The sequence below is a fragment of the Schistocerca piceifrons genome, chromosome 4, assembly GCF_021461385.2.
Source record: "Schistocerca piceifrons isolate TAMUIC-IGC-003096 chromosome 4, iqSchPice1.1, whole genome shotgun sequence".
Classification (NCBI taxonomy): domain Eukaryota; kingdom Metazoa; phylum Arthropoda; class Insecta; order Orthoptera; family Acrididae; genus Schistocerca; species Schistocerca piceifrons.
The window spans coordinates 568368659-568390239 of NC_060141.1; the positions used below are offsets into that span (position 1 = coordinate 568368659).

The window sequence follows — 21581 nt, forward strand, 5'->3', positions numbered from 1 at the left end:
CCCAGATCGAGCAGAACGCCCTCTATGAGGAGGAGGAAGGACTAGTTTATGGACCCGGAATAGCAGATTGAACGTAAGTTGCGTAATATTGCATTTATAAGTAGTCAAAACTTCAAACGCATTTTTCTCGAAATGACTTTCTTTATCGCGCGGTATGGTAACTTCATATCTACTGAACTGATTGGCATGATTCTTTGTTTCTGACGAAGCTAACTAAATTGTCTAGGAATTGTACCACTTTTATTCCGATCCATCTACTATAAACATTTTTACTTAGCCGACGAAGTCGGAAAATAGATGGAAAAAACCCTATTTCTTTGAAATGGCCGCCATTTTGTTTCCTATGGTCCAAATAATTTATGCGAGGTACAACTACTAAAGAACTTTATATACTCTGCTAACGTCAACTCAATTTTGATTTCAGGCGAGCAGGCTGACCTGTGACATACCGCGCGTGGAGGTCTACATCGAAATTTTGTTTCGTTCCGACGGTACTTCCGCCTTTGCTCTTCGACATTTCCCGTCGAAAAAATTCCAGTTTGTAGAGGAAATATCAATAAACATTTTGACCAAATTTAACATCGATATCTATAACACATCCTGAGAAAAAATTCTCAAAGAACATACTTTTTTCGGGCCAAAGATAGTAAACCTCCCCTTAATGTGTAGCATGGGCTATGTGTTGTCTGCAGTGGACTAATCAGATAATAATAATAATATTGGCGTGTGACGAGGGCCTCCGGTCGGGTAGACCGCTCGGCTGGTGTAAGTCTTTCGATTTGATGCCACTTCGGCGACTTGCGCGTCGATGGGGATGAAATGATGATGATTAGGACAACACAACACCCAGTCCCTGAGCGGAGAAAATCTCAGACCCAGCCGGGAATCGAACCCGGGTGCTTAGTTCAGTAGTGCGACAGTTCGTCGCGCTGGCCACTTTTTTTTTAAATCTCATTTTGTTCGTTTTCGTTCGTTGCATCTGCTCGGGGCAGATGTCGCAAGACACCCATTTCAGTTCGTCGTTGAGCCGTTAACTCAGTTTTTTTATTACAGAGGGCTGCTAACCCTCTGACCGAACACGCTGAGCTACCGTGCCGGCTACCACTCAGCTACCGGGGACGGACACCAATCGGATGATAAGTAATTCATTTAACCAAGTCTGTATCCTCTTTTCTCTCGTGTACTGTGATTGGAAGCACTCTTTTTTTCTGTGGGCGTGAAGGACCAGCAACAGTCTTTCCCGTGTGTGAAATATTTCGGCTTATGGCGTCCTAGTTGCGCTTCTCGCACGAATGGAAAATGGGTGTGGAGATGAACAGGTGATGCAGGTGAGAAATCCATTTTTCGCACACTTCGAAAATACAGAGACTGAAGCTTAAAAATAATTTTATGTTTATGTATTAGAAGCAAAACGTGAGGTATATTGGATGCCTCAAAGAACCAAAATTCTTGAATGGCCCGATTCGTCGTTACTAAGCCCAGGAAACGAGACAGGTGGTGGGATGCCTTTACTTGGCACGGCGCGAGATCCGTTGGGCAGCGTATCAAGTTCAACGACCTGGCACGCACGGAATAGTAAAAGACGGCAGCCAGGAAAAAAAAAAGGAGCGTGCCGCTCTACACACACGCCTCAACTTCGTCGCCTTTCGCTCTAATCCTCGGCTTAGCGACTGACTGGCAAAGGGCTGGTCCAGCGCGGCCGCTATTGCGTTCGAGGTAAACGTGTTAACAGCGGACTGTCGGCCGGCGTGCGCGCGGAGCGGCAGTGGTGGGGGGCGAGCGGCGGCGGACACGGCCAGTCGTTCGTGAGCCGGGGCTCGGAGCGGAGGAGAACGCGCAGCGCTGCCTAGTGGGACTCTCAGTAAGTAAGTAGCGCGCCTTTTGTATGCCCGAGCTGTCTGCGCCAAGCTTCCGCCCCCACCCCCCCCCCCTCCCTCGCTTTTTTGTGCTGGATCCATATCACTGTTCCTACAGTTCGTCTGCGAAGTAGATGTGTCGTTTGGGTACCAGCATATTTCGTCCCTTGCGTTCAGTTTAGCCTTAATACTACAACGGAAATATCTGAATCAGGTGATCCGTTGATAGGTAGCTTAGAACGACGTTGAATGGAATCCGCTGGCATCGTAGCTGTGATTAATACAGTCTTCACAGGTGTGTCACCGGGCGCAGTCCAGTCACGGTTGTCTGCAATGGGTAATTTTCATGTAGCCATCTGCTCACCTGATTTATTTCTCTAGAACGTTTGGAGACTACAGTCTCACGTTTGAATACTTGCCATTGCCGGGACAGCGTGCAAAAAGTGAACGTATGGCTTAGCGCATTTAGTTTCGCGCACTTGGACTTGTTTCCATGTTAAAGTGTCTAGTCCTGATAGTCTTGGACTCAATAACTTGTTACCTTCGTCGCGTCGCTTTTGTCATACGATAAGTACTTTGGTGTGTGTATACCGCTTGTATAAAGAGTGCTGCAGTCATGTAAGGTATCTACTTTCAAGGTTTCCGTTGTATTAATCGCGCAATTGTCTTTCTAAAAAGGCCGGTGCATTGAGACACGAAACTTTAACAGGAATTTTTCTGGGAATTATTCGTACACAGTGGAAACCCCAGCAACACTTCAGACTTATGTCGTCAGATCAGTTTGAACTGGTAGTACAGTCTGAGGTGCTGAGGAAACGTTCGGGAAAGCTATGAATGACGTACCGTATGTCAAATATCTGTGAACTCCGTGGATGGACGGGACTTGTGCAGATATGGATTTGGCTATTTCACAGCGTAATGTAGCTTACTTGAAATTCTGCTCTTGTAAGAAAAATCTTTACGTGAGGCATGTTCCATCGTATCGATTTACATATACGGCAAAATCATTAAGCTTTCTGTGAATTGTCTAAGCAGTCTGCTTGGAGACATTTTGCAGCCTGGAGACATTGTTTGCCTTTGGACTCGGCGAGTTTAAAGCTCCAATGGTGTTGAGCCACAGTCGCGCAATTTTTTAAATGAATAAATCGCCGTTTGACTGTATATTAATGTATTTTCTTTACTATCTATATTTCGGATTTTATGCCATTGTCAAGTACTATGCTAAAAGTTCTTAGAGCTTTAACATGTTATCTGTTAAGGCACTCCAAAGCAGGTAAATAAGACTTATTTACCTGTTTTGGACTGCCTTAATAGGTATGACATGTTGATGATCTAAGAACGTTTAGCTTTATACTTGATGACATAAAAGCAGATCTAGATGGTATAAGCGATAAATACAGTAATACACTCAAATGGCGGTTTATTCATTCATAAACTTTTTTTTTGAGATATTGTTAATCAGATGTTTTAGGTAGAACCCTTGCAGTGTCTGAATCTACATCCATCTGTAGACCACTAGATTAGATTGTTTTCGTTCCATAGACCAAAAAATGAGAATTCTCGTGGTTGTGGAACATGTCAGAAAGAATAACATAAGAACATGAAACATATGTATACAATACTTACTATCCCGCTAATTTGTCAGGGGATTGTCAACACTGGTAAAAACATTAAACTGGAACTGTTAATATTTACAGAATTAATGCATAGTTGAGGCTACTTCACATCACACTGGGTATTAAGGTAGCTTCCCATTCCATCCGTATATCGAGCACGAGAAGAATGATTCTTTTCCTCTGGGTGTAATGCAATCAGTCACCGAGCGACGTAGCACAGTGGTTGGACTTGCATTCGGGATGACGACGGTTAAAACCTCCGTCCGGCCATCCAGATTTAAGTTTTCCGTGATTTCCATAAACAGCTTGAGGCAAATTCCGGGATGGTTCCTCTGAAAGAGCACGGCAGATTTCCTTTCCCATCCTTCCCTAATCAGAGCTTGTGCTCCGTCTCTAATGACCTCGGTGTCGACGGATGTTCAACACTAATCTCCTCCTCCGTAACTAGTCTAATCTTATCATTGTGTCATCTGCGGCGGCGACACTGAGGGGGGGAGGACAATGACCGTAATATGTTTCTAGATTCTTCACTCATCTAGACTTACGGCCACTTCAAAAGAACTGCTGCCTCGTCTAGTGAGGATATTAAACCAGATGTCTGCCTCATGCATTTCCACTGTCGTCGCATACAAAATAGTTGCAGAGAGCGTTGAACTTCCGGAGGCTCCGGACGCGCAAACTGATAAATAATGCACGCTTATGATGCTGATATCCTGACAGTTGAAAAATCTGACGAGTCTACTGCTTGGAGGTTTCTCAATCTCGTAAGTTAAACATAGACATCAAATGTTCAGGAGATGAGGTGCCTTTCCTCTTTGTTGCTTATGAGGAACAGCCTAAGGTTGTCGCGTGCGGAAAATACCGTCGCGCGATATATGTGTCAGAATTCTTCGGAAAAGCGGGAAGGAAGCGACTCGTCAGCGCGCATAACCGGTTTTACGAGGGCTGCCTTTCGTTTGCGCAGATTCCTGACTCAAGAGCACAACCTGTTTGTCGCACAGGACTTTCGCGGGGCAAACGAAGGTCAGAAACGTTTATGAAGGCCAGTGGATTAAAACTACTTTACGTCCTTGTCTTTTACGAGTAATGTAGCAGCCGTAACTGAGTTACAAATTCAACAGTAAATGCTTCGAACAAAAATACTCGCTGGTAGTTTTTTAAATTTTTACTAAATTTTTAACGTTCTCTTTGTGAAACACTGGTCTCGTAAACGTGCGTCTGTGTGTCTGAAAAGGTGTGTGAGCTTGCATCTAGTCCATTGAAGCAAAACTTAAGAGATTCGTGCACTAAACTAGGCGTCAGTGTCTCCAGATTTTAACAAATGCGGTAAACGGAGCCAAAAATCAATTTTAGCATACTTTGGGAAACCTTGCTAAAAGTTGAGGGGCAATGTTTTTACATAGATGACTATACCATAGCTTAAGCTTATACTTCTTGTGCACACTAAGAAGTATACTAAAACTTTCCTTTCCCAATTTGGAACACTATTTCCCATAACGTTTAATATCGTGGCTGGGGCGAGTTTCTGTACTGATACCGAATATTTCAGTGTGAGTAGATTTTATTAAAGTGTTAATAACCTATAGGATTTTGGCATGATGTGGTCTTCGCAATGCCCGTCTTCCCTCATAGAAGTGGTGTATAATAAGCTAAACTTCACGAGTTTCCTGATTTGAGATTGCAATCTTGGGTCTGCCAGGTTATTTGAAGTAGTTTTGGTCTGTATTTGGAGACGAAAGGGGTAACATTTATCCCCTGCGTTGCAAACAATTTAGTCTGAATCCACTACCCCAAGCTGACAAGTTTTCACGTTCTTGTTTTCTAAATAAATACCCACGAGCAATGTTGAAAATCAATGCTGGTAAGTAATTCGGTGTTTGTCTGAGGTAGTTCCACACGATGTTAAGATTGTTCTGCCACAAACTCTTAACTTACTTAAATAATGTACAAACAGCCGAGCTGCATCGTGCCTTTGTTTCCACATTAATATTGTCTTTCAATAAAGTAAACTGTTTATGGACTCGGAAGATCAGACAGGAAGAAAGCAAGTTCGTGTGATACTTTGTAAGGTCGGGACTGCTTGGAATGAGCAGTGCTCGATGTTTCCCGAGGCCGCCTGCCGTTTTGGTTTGTTTTTTACTTCTCCATAAATTTAAGTCTGATATAGGGAATGTTTTCATGTAAATATGCAAGGTCGCTTATTACCACGGTCCTTTTCAACAAGTACTCGTGACAAAATGTTGATAGCAAATTAGACAAACCTTGTATTAAGACAGTGCTTTACAGACCACTGCATTGTCCAAATCAGTTTTTGGCTTGGTTTACTTTAAGGATCAATTTAGGGGTCGCCTCATCTTGTCCTCCCACAATATAGCGCCTACACGTCTCAATGAGAACGTAAGCACAGCTAAGCTACAAGCGAGCAATTTAAAAAGGAATTTTCATTTGGTTATCAAGAAAACATTTATGACGGCTTTATTAGATATATGAAGTACTACAGCTCCAATATCAAGCTAATCCACAAAAATAATTTCCTGAAATACCAAGACACAGTGTACAGGCTTCCAGAGCGGGCTCCCCTCCCCGCCGCAGAGAGACTCCTGTCAAGTCAGTATTCTCTTTCCATTGAGGTTTGTGTCGAGAAAAAGGGGAGAGGGGGTGAGTGAAAACTTAAAGAAGTTAAAGCACAAAAAATTCAGGACCGTGAGAAGAGCAGTTTGAATGGTGTTAGTGGCAGAGCCAAAGGAGAGAGAGTGGTGGGGGATGGTGCCATACATCTTCCTATGTGTAAACGTCCCAACGTCTTGGTTAAAGACTGGCATGTAATGGCAACGCATAGTTTATATACTCGTTCTCTATTTTTTACAAAGTATTTGTAAGCGATACTCTAATAGGCGTATATAGAATTGTTAGGCCATCATATGGTGCCATTTAACTTTATTTCTTTATTATGTTCACTTTTGTAGGTATATTTCAAGTGTTTGGCAGGTGTCTGGTAGAAATAAACATCACGTGCTTTGTTGACGTGCTTGAATATAACCAGTTATTGTTTGACAAAATACGAACTGACTTCCTACTCATGTTCCCATGGTTTACAGGATTTATTAAATTATGTGAGGTCTCTACCAGGTGGTACTACAGTGACGTCATTGTCACAGAAAAGCCGGGAGATGCTGACATCTTGCGTAGACAACTGAGTTCTCAAAAAGATATACTGGAGAAATTCTGTTCCGGGGAGAAGACGGAGACCACTTCCACCTCGTACATGACTGCGTCTATTCCTCGAGGAGATGCAGATGTTGGTTCCGAAATGATTCATTAATTTCCTCCAGAATTAAGAAGCTCCACAGGCAGAAAAGGGCAATTGCAGCAGTGTCAGACACCGGCTGGCTTAATGTACTGTTATACTATGTGCAAAAGGGGTATGGCCGCGGACAAATTTGAGTTAAAGGAGCCATTAAGACTACCTTATCCAGCTTGAATTGTACGATGGGAAACTTGCCTCTCAGGATACCAAACAATACTGGCAGGGGGAAGTAGTAAATCTGAAGGTGACAGCGAACAGAGGCACGCAAATAAAGCACCATGTAAACAGTCTCATTCGAGACGCAAACAGATCGTTACAGGAAAAGGGTGCAACCCGTCAACAATCGCGCGCCAGATTCTTTCCGTACTAATTCAGTACAATTGTATACCACCTGAGGACATCACAAACGTGCTTCCAATTGATCATGGTTACTTTATGAATTTTATTGATCCTAAATTTGAGGTTTTTGATATGGACTTAGTTATACAAAAAACTTAATGATTTGGACCTTAGGGTAATTGAATCAATTTTATGTTCTGGTCTACAGGATAGCATATTTTATGCTTCTTCTAACAATATATGGGACTATTCTTACACTTTGGGCGATTGACAAGCACGTCAACTGCCAGTAGCAGTCTTTGCTATTTTGGTAGACGCAACCAAAGTGTCAAACGCCAGAGCTCCCATTGTCATCTGTTTCACAATACCGTAAACAATTTCCAGTAAGACATCAGACTAGATTTCATAAATCATTTGTATTTACAAGTTATCACTCTTCATCTATGTAAAATATTGTCTTATTTAATTCGTCCTTTTAGAACCGTATTCAAGTTATAAGATTTCGTCTCCGCGCCAGTGTTCTTGCGTCCACAGTATCCTAGTTTTCGAAAGCCATTTTGAGGAAGAGGTAATCAGTGGAATCCATATAAGAGCTGAGGGATGTTACAATACCTATTTCAAACTAGTCAATGGTAACCGAATTTTAAAATAGAATGCAGTGATCATGCCACTGGACTAGCTTCCGGGGAGAGCGGGTTTCGACTGCACGATCGCCCACGCAGATTCCATTGTTTCTCTAAAAATTCTGCCGATCCTTTAAATTGCAGCACGACGAAGGTCGTATGCAACAGACGGAACGACGTGTACAGCGTGCTTGAATATGCAATCGTTCGGAACACACAGGACTCACGTCATATACATTTTGCGCAAGAGGAAAATTTCGCAGTGGGTTTCCCATTTAGAAATCACAACTGAATGTTTGTCTGAAGTCTCGTGCCTGCGTGTCGGAATTTGACAGTGGCAGCATTGTGGCGTATCTGGACAGCGGTTTATCGTTCTGCGGTACTGATGCTCGCTAACGTCGGATCATATGGCTCACGCGAATATGCAAGGTCTGTAGAAGAAATACGGTTTGGCAGTGACAGTTCTAAAGTGCCACTGGCCGACGATGTGACGTCACTGAGGGTCAGCAGGAGCCTCAGGAACAGCGGTGCAACATGTGAGCCGGAGCATTTACGCAATGTATTTGTGGAATGCTTTGGTTTCCAATGACATATGACACGTAAATTGATAAGCTGCTACTGCACGAAAGTTACTGCTACGTTCGTAGCTTCCCCAGCTCTTACACACACTGGTGACTTGAATAAAATTCATTCAACCGTCACATCGAAACGTATAGAGATCACAAAGTTAAAAATAGTCTTTTGTAGTTTTCTGTTGGAAATGAGTACATAGTTTGAGTCGGCTGTGAAGAAAGTTTTACTGAGAAATCAAGGTCTAGATAAAGCACTATTTAAATTTTGTATGCATCACAAAAAAACTGGTACGTGGACATTGTGGTTTTCGCTAAAGTACTTGTGCAAGTGCCGTAAGAAAACATTTTTTGTCACATATACTTTATTCTTTGTCACACTACTCCCTTTTCGATTTTCATCGAAGTGAGATGATAACGTTAATTAAAGTTCTTAAAATTCACCTAAATAAGACTTCAGCTTGGGAATACAATAGCAGCAGTGGACATTGCTCCGCGAGTAGTAATATCGCATGGATATTTATACTCTGTGCCCGTCCTCGGTCATGGAGTGGGGTTTATTATGTTTAATAATTCAAAAATAATTGTGGAGAAAATAAATTGTTGTGTGTATTAAACAATCGGTATTATGAAACGTATGCGAAAGTTTGAGTGTTTCTACTCGTTCACACTGAAATGACTTGACGGGCTTGGAAGAAATTTGGAATGGAATTGTCTTACACCCGGAATAACAAATGGACTAATTTTATTCCGAAAACGTGATTACTGCTTGCGGGGAAAGGGTAATGAAACTAGTCATTCATGAAAGTTAACTATTAAATCAGTACTTAAAGTTTAGCGTCGAGATTAGCTGTATACTGTTTTGACAAATGAAATACGTACATAAATCTAAGACGGCAGAAATGTTCACGTAGGATAAAATCAATGAACTCCGTGAAAGTGTAACATATACTGATGAAAATATTTCACAGCAGTTGGATGCGCTAAGATTGTGTGCTGGCACCAGGTAGGGCACCACGGAGCTGAGAAAGCATACCATGCAGGCCACCATCACCGGCAGAGCCAATGGAGAAACTGTATAGATACCACAAATTCCTATCATTCCAACGAACTTTCCTTTCCAGTTCAAACGCTTGCAGTTCCCTTTGAAAGTGGCGTTGTAAATCAGTCAAGGACAACGTTAAGTGGCAGAGATTCATCTGGGGACAAGATGTTTTTTGCACGAGCAGCTCTTTATTGACTGCACGCTTCTAGCGAAAGCCTGAAATCTCTACATATATGCAGAGAACAAAAATTCAGGGAAAGATCTAAAGACACTTATTACTGTGGATTTCTGGCTCTCCGTCTGCACCAAGACAATTATCTTTTCCATTCTATGCATGTCGCAAACAGTTGCGAAATTTACTCCCTTCCCAGGCACATTTTGTAATTCGATAATCGGTCGTATAATTTTTTTTCATTAAGTAAACGAATGCATTGTAAGCGACGTGTATTGTCAGCTTCTCCCATAGTTTATTTTTTTTCGCAAGGTATGTTGGGGCACAAATGTCTCGTGACTGTTTCTTCAAGAGAACTTTTGTGATAGAGCAATTACGTGGTTAGTTACTGCAGTAACATTTCTTTGTAAATAATTGGTTAACCGCTGGTAACACCGAAGGATGCAGTTAATAGGCTCCGTGCGACATGTTTGCAGGAAAAATAGTTCAAAAAACTGTAATTGATAATCAGTTTTGAAAGGGCCTTCCTCCAAATTTTGACAAAGATGAACAACGGCACCAGATTCTATGGACACAAAAACATCTTTGTACATGAAAAGGGCTTTATTCTACACTTTGTAAACGTTTTTGCGACTTCGTTACAGCGACATTTTTGGAGCCATTTACTACTGGAATAATGCCCTTTCAGTGGTGAGCATTGATCATCTTCGCATGACACTAGACGAATTCCTAATGCACTGTGCATTACGTTCCGCTTTTCGTAGTTCAGATGTTATTTCTGAAAAAGTGTTGCGAGATGTAAAATGGCGTCAAGTATTGATCTGAAACATACCGACAGTATCTAGAAAAGTAGAACATAATGTTGGAACTTTCGAACAGAATTTTGCAAAAAAAGTCTTGATTATACTACCCACACAGGAAAACGTTGCAGAAGGAAAAGTTGATAACGACGAATGTCAGTACAACGCTTTCATAGCTGTATCAAAATATATTACGTTTATTGGTGCATATTGCGTCTGAAAATAAGATGAAATGTTTTCGTTTTACTTTCTTTTAGTTGCCGTGCCAAGAGTCTCTAAAAGCTTACAGGAAATGACTATATAGGTATACTGCAGTGCTTTCAAGAGTTTAACACAAAAATGAACAGGACGCATTTTTAATTGGTTTCCTTGTTGCAAAACCAATACGTAGGACGACGTCCAGGGAGTATGAGCCTTCTAGGAAATGGTCAAATGTCTGTTTTTTCTCCCAGTAAACAATGAACGACGTAGTGTCCCATACAGCTTTAGTTTCTCTCTTTGGTATAACAAGAAAAATACTACGTAGACTTGATTGTTTCGGCAGTTGTCCGCAAGAAGTGCGGGGTATTGTAATAAGAACCGTGTTATAGCACTTGCACAAGTGAAACTCATACATGATCGCACAATTATTTCCTGAATAAGGGTCACGTAAATCTCACGTGAATTTAGATATTTAGACTCCAGGCACACAATTCAGGGTACTTATGGCTTGTCTCAAAAAATAAATCCCATTTCTGGAATAATACTATGCCAAACATTTTAGGAAACATTTCAATCTTTCATTCGGTTCATCACTAGTTAACAAATGCATGAAATGAGAACTAGGAAATGAAATGTCCTCTGTAGAACGATATTGCTAAAAGAATAGTTGCTGCGAGGCTCATACATAAACATAGAGCTTATAAGTTCCCCAAGAGCATGAAAATCAGAGGAAGAATGTAAGCATGCTGACTGACTTAACGTAAAACTCGTTACTATCAAAACTGCCTATACAGTATGCATTTAATCTAAGGCAGATAAGAATAAAGGTGTTTTGTATCCATAACAAGGAGAATGAGAGTGTAATGCATGTACACCATGAAGACATTGCCAAAAAGGAGCAAATGAAGTGTTGTTCTTCCTATTTGATTATAAAAAAGATGTACCAGAAAATGTCAGAGCTGAGTTTGTTTTTCGACTATTGCATTAGGTAAAATAAGAATCAAGGCATGATTCGAATGTGTGCATTTCGAGTGACCATTAAACATTTTTATCAAGTGGAGCGGTTTTTTCCCCACTAGTGAACATTCCTATAATTTTCGTATAGATTTGGTCCATAGCTTCTATAATTTGTTAGAGGATTTCAGCTTGCTTTCAGTTGTCAGAATTTAATTTTGCGATTGCAGTTTTGGCATTAGCCATTTTCAGCCGTAAGATCTTGACATATAGGCAGATACATCAGTATGTAACCGGAAATTTTTCATGGTGGAACGGGTAATCATGAGAGTATGGCGAAAAAAATATTGTGGAGTGATTGCTAATGCTTCGCCATCAAGCTAACCAACTGAAGATTTCAACAAAAACTGTACTTACGACACTGCTAAAAACATAACGTGACCATGCCTGTGAATTACATTAAAGGAAGGACCTTATTCGAAGATTTTGGACTTTTTCAGAGATTGCGAAGCTTAGCAACTGCAGTAATGGCAAAATATCCATTTCGTTCTGTTCTTTAAACACAGTAAATCCCGTCCTGTTATATTCCATTAACTCATCCGTTTTCCTTCGTCCCTGGAAATTTAAGATTTTGGAGTAATATCCTTTCAAAAATGACTATAGATTATAAAATTAGGAAAATGTTTTGCTTTGCCACTCGATCACTTTTCTGTAAGTGGTAACGACACGAATTTAAATAACTTTACATCTACCGATCATGGCCAGGATGGCGGGGCATTTATTACATACATATTATTTCCTTACACTGATCATGAATTTGTGGATTTCTCGCCCTCTGCCCGCTGACACTGACGTCACGCAAGAGATTTACTGTTACTGCAACGTTCTGTTTATGTAGGTCTTCTTCACCTCATTGTTTTCGCTGATACACACAAGGAAAACAATGCACGAAAATAACACGCACTAGTGGTCACAGAACCAGACCTGGATGTAGATCAGGCACTCATCAAAGAACATAGATACATTGCCATTGTGATGCAGGATGGCTTCGAAGTTCAAAGTGTTTCAAGTAAGGCCAAGAGGCTGTAGCTTTTTCTGCAAGTTAAATACGCAAAGAGCCTGTTATACGTATGCACGATCACACCTACTCACGGGTGTAAGAGTAGTATCCAGCCAACTTTTGAAATAGTTTTGGCCGCACAGCTTGAAATTTCGGTGCGTTATACCAGTTCCATACTTTTTTGCAGCGTGGGATTTTTTATAGTCTCCGGATCGTACTAGTAATCATAGCTGCAGCCTCTGTATTCTAGTTTTGGTAGATGATGCCAATAATCGATGTTCTTGCCTGGGGACTGCCTGATCCACATCCTGCTCTGTTCTAAGACTAATAGTGCCAAGCTGGCGAACCGGGTTCTAACACCACCGCCTAGAGGTGGTGGTGGTGGTTCTAACCTCCCTCGTGTCATTTTTTTTCTTTTCGCTGTTCGCTTTATTTTTGTCCGTGTCGTGGTGTAACGTCCTTGTCAACAGTGATGTGTATGTTAGGGACCTATAACACCATTTGATTCTGCACAACTACTCTATTAGCAGCCGAAAGGAAGTGGCTTTCAAATGGGAACCGCAAACGTTTGATGACAAGTCGACAAATCAACCGAATCTTCCATCGTCTGGTGTATCATACACGGCATTAGGGACGGTGTGTCATATGATAGGAATAGCTTATCGACTTACCTGATTTGTACAACTGGTAAATGAGATATGCCTCCTTGCCCGATATAGGTGTTCGTATGAGTGTGAATGTGATCACTCCTAAGAAAATGACGAAAACATGATAGTTTGTCATGTAAGTTGCAACAAATAAACGCATAGGTTTCGCAATCACAGTTTCTCTATGCTCTGACAAAACATTTGTTTTTAACGTTTCTGAAGTTCTGTTCCGTTTTGGAAGTTTTGAATCTTGAATTCCATTGTTGTAATATAGTTCACACTCGTTCGTTTTCATTTCTGTGAGACGTCTATATGGTATCTCGCATGCTCTCACTATTCATCACACTTACTTGTGATGGTAACGTAGTCTTACCGTACGACTCATACACTGAAACGCCAAAGAAACTGGTATAGGAATGCGTCTTCAAATACAGAGATACGTAAACGGGGAGAATAGGGTGCTGCGGTCGGCAACGCTTATATAAGACAACAAGTGTCTGGCTCATTTGTTACGTCGGTTACTGCTGGTACAACGGCAGGTTATCAAGACTTACGTGAGTTTGAACTTGGTGTTATAGTCCGCGCACGAGCGATGGGACAGAGAATCTCCCAGGCAGTGATGAAATTGGTATTTCCGGTACGACCATTTCACGAGTGTATCGTGAATGTCAGGAATCTGGTAAAACATCAAATCTCCATAACTGCGGCCGGAAAAAATTCCTGCTAGAACTGGACCAACGACGACTGAATAGAATCGTTCAACGTGACAGAAGTGCAACCCTTCCACAGATTGCTGCAGATCTCACTGGTGAGCATCAACAAATGTCAGATGCAAACCATTCAACAAAGCATCATCGATACGGGCTTTGGGAACCGAAGTCCCACTTCAGTAACCTTGACAACTGCACAACACAGCTTTGTGTCGCCTGAGCCCGTCAATATTGACATTGGACTGTTGATGACTGGGAACATGTTGCCTGGTCGGATGAGTCTCGTTTCAAATTGTATCGAGCCGATTGGCGTATACGAGTATGGAATCGATGGATCCTGCATGTCAGCAGGGGAGTTGTCAAGCTGATGAAGACTCTGTAATGGTGTGGAGCTTGTGCAGTTGGAGTGACGTGGGGCCCCTAATACGTATAGGTATGACCGACAGGTGACACGTACGTAAGCATCCTGTCCGACCACCTGAATCCATTCATGTCCATTGTGCATTCCGACGGACTCGGGCAATTCCAGCAGGACAATGCGACGCCCCATACGTCCAGAATTGTTAGTGGGGTTTCCAGGAACACACGTTAGAGTTTAAACACTTTCGCGGGTTGCCGAACTCCCCAGACATGAGCATCATTGAGCATATCTGGGATGCTTTGCAACGTGCTGTTCAGATCTCCACTCCCTTGTTCTATTACGGATTTATGGACAGCCCTGCAGGATTCATGGTGTCATTTCCCTGCAGCACTACTTCACATATTAGTCGAGTCCATGCCATGTTGTGTTGGGGCACTTCTGCATGTTCGCAGGGGCCCTACACAATATTAGGTAAGTTTAAAAGTTCCTTTGGCTGTTCATTGTATAACCAATGGATAGTACGACAAATGTCAAGACTACAGAAAGAGAACAAACATTGCAATCACCGGACTGACAGTTCACAATATTGTGAAAAAAATTAAAAAATCGCATGATGGAGTTTTGAACCTGGCTTGTCCAACACCATGACCACTTACCTATAACGTCATTGCTGTTTCAGGCTGCTCTTTATTGCACTTACTGTTCTTGGACCATTCACTGTTTCGATTTTGCTGTTTTTGCGCAGTTCAGTATACCTTCCTGTTTTCGTGCTTGATCTGTGTTCAGCCTTTGACGGGCTATCCACCAGACAGCACAGGTTCGCACAGGATAGGATAGAGTAGCATGGAGAGCTGCATCAAACCAATCTCTGGACTGAAGACCGCGACATCATCATCCACTGGACCTATTACCACTAAATCGGGGGGGGGGGGGGGGGGAGGGGCTGCGATGGGAGTTTCTCACATCAGGATGTCGCCCATTGGAAACATAATTGTCATTTGTTGCCGAGGGACTGGCATACCAACAATTACCTACGATGAATGATGAACTCTGGCATAGTTGAAACAGCGAGGAATGACGTGCCCCCTACCTGTCACTCAGACTTAGTAGACTCGATTCCCAACCAGGGTTAGAGCCGTTGCTGCCAAAGGTGAAAGTACGGTACACTTTCAAGGCTTTCATATCCCAAATCACTTACAAATTTAATCATTTATTGTTCCTAGTACACTGGATATGCACAACAGTAAAATCCAGTTTTATGGAACTAAGTGGTTCCAGAAACCTTTTAAAGTCTTAAAAGTGTGTGTTGTATATACGCAGACTGAAGTGATTAATGGAAATATCTACTAAGGCCAGGATTCGAACCTTGATCTCCTGCATAAAAGGCAGACCTAACCCGGCACAGTGGCTTTGCATATATCATAGATGTTCGAGACTTGGAAAGGTTCCTGGAACTATATAGTTCACAGCACATATACCTGTGTTTCAGGCAGGATCACCTATTTCTTTCTATGCTTAGGTGGTATTACTGTACAGTTGGAGAGCCTTTGCAGTGCTGTTCGAGTTTAGGAGCGAGACCAAGTGAGCTGATGCGTGAGAGGAAATTCGGTGTGAGGAAGGTGGTGAGCTAGGTTAGTCCATGCAGCTCTTAAAAGCCACTGTGCTAGTGTGGCATAGTGGTAATGCATCTCCCTAATGAGCAGCAGACCTAGGTTCGAATCCCAGCCTTCTCACAAATTTCCATTCGTCACCTCAGTTTGCATATAGAAAACTCTCTCTCTCACACACACACACACACACACCCCCCAGGGGATCCACAACTCTTTTGTGGATACGTGCGTAGCGAGCACGGGGCCCCGAGCTAATGTGGCCTTCCTTCCTTTCCGGGCTGCATACCTTCCCTTTCCGCATCCTTCCCCATCCCCTGTCTTCACCCCCCCCCCCCCTCACCTCTGGCTCTTTCCTTCACTTTCTCCCCCTCTGGGAGTATGGTTTGCGCCTACGTCCGGAGACGGACGGCTTGTAAATGTACCGCATTCTTCTTCCTTGCTTGTATGTCTTCTTCCTCCCTTTGTCCTTCTCCTTTTCTTACCTCTTCTCTTTACCCTTTTCTCCGCTGCGGCGTTTGAGACCCCTTCTTCTTTCCTTTCCCTTTCTCTTTCTTCCTCCCTGTGCGTGTCTGAAGGCCGACCCACGCACTTCCATGCGTAGCCGGTGACGGGGTAACGCGTAATTCCCCGCCCCGGGTAGACAGGTAGGACACGTACGTACCCCCTGGTAAAGGCCAGGCCCAGGGAGGGGTGATTACCCGAGCTGATACCTTCCGAAAATGCCGATTGGTCCCTCCGTCCGTTTGTCGGGAGGTGTGACCTGAGGTGTGAACAATCACCTAAGGCGGGAGTGCCCTCAGAGAGGGCCCCCACAAGGGAGGAGCGCGCCATCGGAGACGCCGGTAATCATGGGGGATTCTTCCGCAATGGTTTCCTCACCTTCCACTAAGTCTAGTCACAAACGTAAGCATACTGAGTCTCAGCCACAGACGATTCTTCCATCGTTGCCACAGTTCCTTGTTGTTTCTCGGTCTGATGAAGGTCACGACTTCTCCACGGTCAACCCTTTCATTATCCAGAAAGGAGTCGATGCAATAGCAGGTCCTGTAAAGTCTTGTTCCCGATTACGGAATGGCACCCTGTTGTTAGAAACACACAGTGCCCTCCAGTCACAAAAATTGCTGCGTACTTCTCTGCTCCACACCTTCCCTGTCCGGGTGGAACCGCACCGTACCTTGAATTCCTCGCGTGGAGTCGTTTATACACGCTCCCTCGATGGATTGTCTGACGAAGAAATTCAGCACTATCTGTCTGACCAGGGCGTAACGGCAGTTCATAGAGTAATGAAACGGGTTGACACGAACATCATTCCCACCCGCACTGTCTTCTTGACATTTGACACAGTTCAACTCCCATCGAAAATCAAAGCAGGCTATGAGATAATTTCCGTTCGCCCTTACGTCCCAAACCCTACGCGTTGCTATCGATGTCAGCGGTTCAATCACACCAGCCAGTCCTGTTCCAATCCAGCCAAATGTGTTACGTGTGGCACGGATGCCCATGAGGGTGCTTGTCCACCTCCATCCCCTCGCTGCATCAACTGTATGGGTGACCACGCTGCTTCCTCTCGAGATTGCCCCGTTTTTAAGGATGAGAAGCTCATCCAGGAAATAAGGGTGAAGGAAAAGGTGTCGACCTTTGCTGCTCGAAAATTATTCGCCAGTCGCAAGCCCACCGTGCCTCAGACAGGAAAATACAGCACTGTCCTTGCTTCTCCTCGGCCAACAAAGGAGGCGGCCACGCAGACTTGCGACCTCACCTTTAGTACCACGGTCGTCAGATCGGCCAGCGCAAAGATCGCTCGTTCAACCTCACCACTTTCGCCTGCCCACTCTCTGGCTCACCCTTCGTCGGGTTCTGCTACATCTCGAGCCCAAAAGTCGGACGCCAAGTCTTCCAAAAAAGAGCATACTCGTGAAGAGTTTTTACGGACCGCAGCTTCACAACCATCGGTTCCTCCTTCCTCTAAACAACATTCTTCCAAGAAGGCTACAAAGAAACCCAGTTCCTCTCCTTCTCCGCCAAGGCGTGCCCCCTCTACAGCACCACCTGGCGGAAATCGCCCTCGGCCATCTTCTGTGTCGCCGAGGCGCACTGCTGGTGGCCGGTCAACCGGCCGATCGCTGGTGGCAGGGACTGCTCCTGACCAACTTATGGATCAGGATCTTCTGCCTTCGGCTGAATGCCATTCCATGCTGTCGGTTGCTAGCTCCGAGCAGTCTTCGAGTTGACAGCAACTTTGGTCACATTCCTCCATTCTCTTTTCACCCCATGTCCATTATCCACTGGAATATCCGCGGCATTCGAGCCAATCGGGATGAATTGTCGGTCCTCTTACGCTCCTACTCGCCGGTCATCTTCTGTCTTCAGGAAACAAAGCTGCGTCCCCATGACCGCTTTGTTCTCCCTCATTTTCAGTCTGTCCGATATGATCTCCCCTCTGTTGAAGGCTCTCCAGCCCATGGAGGACTCATGATTCTTCTCCGTGATACTCTCCATTATCACCCAATCCCCTTAAACACTTCCTTCCAAGCTGTCGCCGTCCGTCTTTCACTTTCCGGATACACGTTCTCTCTTTGTACTGTATACATTCCATCGTCCACACCACTGGCACGAGCTGATCTCCTTCATCTTCTTGGTCAGCTTCCACCCCCCTATTTGCTGGTTGGGGACTTCAATGCCCACCACCCGCTTTGGGGATCTCCACACCCTTGTCCACGTGGCTCCGTATTGCTAGACGTCTTCCACCAAGCGGATCTAGTTTGCCTCAACACTGGGGTCCCCACATTTTTGTCTGCCTCCACGACAACCTTATCTCATTTGGACCTTGCGGTCGGTACTGTTCCGCTAGCTCGGCGCTTCGAATGGTTCGCCCTTGATGATGCACACTCGAGTGACCACTTTCCATGTGTCCTCAGACTGCAGCCTCAACTGCCATATATGCGCCCGCGACGCTGGAAGTTTGCCCAAGCCGATTGGACACTTTTTTCGTCTCTCGCGACATTCGATGACCGTCGCTTTCCCAGCGTCGACGATGAGGTCACACACATTACCGACGTTATCCTTACAGCTGCGGAACGTTCAATACCACGCACCTCCGAATTGCCCCGGCACCCCCCAGTTCCTTGGTGGAACGAGGCATGCCGTGACGCAATACGTGAGCGGCGACGTGCTCTTCGCATTTTCCGTCACCATCCTACTTTGGCCAACTGTATCCGCTATAAGCAGCTCCGTGCGCGATGCCGTCGCGTCATCCGCGATAGCAAGAAGGCAAGCTGGAAATTCTTTATTAGCTCATTTAACACCTTCACTCCCTCCTCGGCAGTTTGGAGTCGGCTTCGACGGTTCTCAGGCGCGCCTAGTTTCTCCCCGGTTTCTGGGCTCACTGTCGCGCATGATACCTTAGTGGACCCCGTCGCAATTTCTAACTCGTTGGGTCAGCACTTTGCTGAGATTTCGAGCGCTTCAAATTACCCGCCAGCGTTTCTCCCGAAGAAACGTGCAGCGGAAGTGCGACCTCTTGCTTTCTCCTCCCAAAATCACGAAAGCTACAATACTGTTTTCTCCATGCGGGAACTCCAACATGCCCTCTCATCTTCTCGCTCCTCCGCCCCAGGACCGGATGGTATCCATGTCCAAATGTTGCTGCATTTATCCACCCATAGTCTGCGTTACCTCCTTCGCCTTTATAATCGAATTTGGACCGGCAGCACCTTTCCCAGACGGTGGCGGGAAGCTATTGTCGTTCCCGTTCCGAAACCTGGAAAGGACAAACATCTCCCCTCTAGCTATCGCCCCATTTCTCTCACGAGTAGTGTCTGTAATGTTTTGGAGCGTATGGTGAGTTACCGTTTAGCTTGGTGGCTGGAATCCCGCAGCCTTTTAACACCAGCCCAATGCGGATTTCGGAAGCATCGTTCTGCAGTTGACCATCTTGTCGCTCTCTCCACTTATATCATGAACAATTTTCTCCGGCAACGCCAAACGGTAGCAATATTTTTTGATCTGGAGCGAGCATACGATACCTGTTGGAGGACAGGCATCCTCCGCACACTGTTCTCTTGGGGCTTTCGAGGCCGGCTGCCCCTTTTTCTTCGCGAATTTATGGCAGAGCGCACTTTTCGGGTGCGGGTGAACACTACTCTCTCCCGTACTTTCTCCCAAGAAAACGGGGTACCCCAGGGATCCGTGCTGAGTGTTGTACTGTTTGCCATCGCCATAAATCCAATTATGGATTGTCTCCCTCCTGATGTCTCGGGCTCCCTCTTTGTGGACGATTTTGCGATCTACTACAGCTCTCAACGGACCAGCCTTCTTGAACGACGTCTTCAAGGATGTCTCGATCGCCTCCACTCGTGGAGCATCGAAACTGGCTTCCGTTTTTCACCCAGTAAGACCGTTTGTGTCAATTTTTGGCGACGTACGGAGTTTCTTCCGCCCTCCTTACATCTCGGTCCTGTCAACCTTCCGTTTTCAGACGTCGCTAAATTCTTGGGTCTTATGTTTGACAGAAAACTATGCTGGTCCTCCCACGTTTCCTATCTTTCGGCTCGCTGTCTGCGATCACTTAACACCCTCCGTGTCCTGAATGGTACCTCCTGGGGAGCGGACCGAGTGGTCCTTCTCCGCCTCTATCGCGCCTTAGTGCGCTCGAAATTGGATTATGGAAGCATAGTCTACTCCTCTGCTCGGCCGTCTATTCTTCGGCGTCTCGACTCTATCCACCACCGTGGATTACGTTTAGTGTCTGGAGCTTTTTACACTAGCCCTGTGGAAAGCCTTTATGCTGAGACTGCTGAACCTCCGCTGTCCAATCGGCGAGCAGTCCTCCTGAGTCGTTATGCTAGCCGTCTGTCTTCCATGCCTGCTAATCCAGCCCACGACCTTTTTTTCGACGCCTCCTTTGATGTAGGGTATGCAGGCCGCCCCTCCTCCCTACTACCCCCGGGAGTCCGCTTCCGTCAACTGCTCCATTCTCTTTCCTTCCGCTTTTCTAAAACCTTCCTGACCACTTGGGGTACAGCACCGCCTTGGCTCCGTCCCCGGATCTGCCTGCTCCGTGACCTTTGTCAATTTCCCAAAGATGGTACCCCTACACTTGTTTATCGTCGGGCATTTGCTGCTCTATGTGCAGAAATGACGGACGCCACATTTATTTACACCGACGGCTCGAAAACATCGTTAGGTGTAGGGAGTGCCTATATTGTTGGCGACACCCCAAATCGCTTTCGGCTTCCCGGCCAGTATTCGGTTTATACTGCGGAGCTTTACGCTGTTCTCCAGGCTGTCCACTACATCCGCCGCCATCAGCGGATACAGTACGTTATCTGCTCAGACTCTCTCAGCTCTCTCCTCAGTCTCCAAACTCTTTACCCTGTGCACCCTCTGGTCCACAGGATTCAGGACTGTCTGCGCTTGCTTCACCTGAGGGGCGTCTCGGTGGCGTTCCTCTGGCTCCCGGGACACGCTGGTATCTGTGGGAATGAGGCGGCCGATGTAGCGGCCAAGGCCGCAGTCTCTCTTCCTCGGCCAGCTATTCAGTCGCTTCCCTTCACCGATCTTCGGAACGATTTATGTCGCCATGTTGCTCAATTATGGCATGCCCATTGGTCGGCACTTTCCTGTAATAAATTGCGGGAAGTGAAAGCCCTTCCTTGCGCTTGGACCTCTTCCTCCCGAACGCGTCGTCGGGAGGAGGTAATTTTAGCTAG

At 44.9% G+C, this 21581-nt stretch overlaps 1 protein-coding gene across 2 annotated transcripts in view; it reads left to right on the top strand.

Annotated features, from left to right (window-relative positions):
• The first annotated feature begins 1776 nt into the window (after window positions 1–1776).
• LOC124795239 (2-acylglycerol O-acyltransferase 2-like) overlaps window positions 1777–21581 on the top strand; it is a 125054-nt gene continuing 105249 nt past the window's right edge. Inside the window, exon 1 of one of the 2 annotated variants that reach the window (XM_047259167.1) lies at window positions 1777–1861. The gene's annotated coding sequence lies outside the window, so the exon portion shown is untranslated. Of the gene's footprint in view, window positions 1866–21581 lie in introns of both variants that reach the window. The other variant, XM_047259168.1, reaches the window with a different exon arrangement.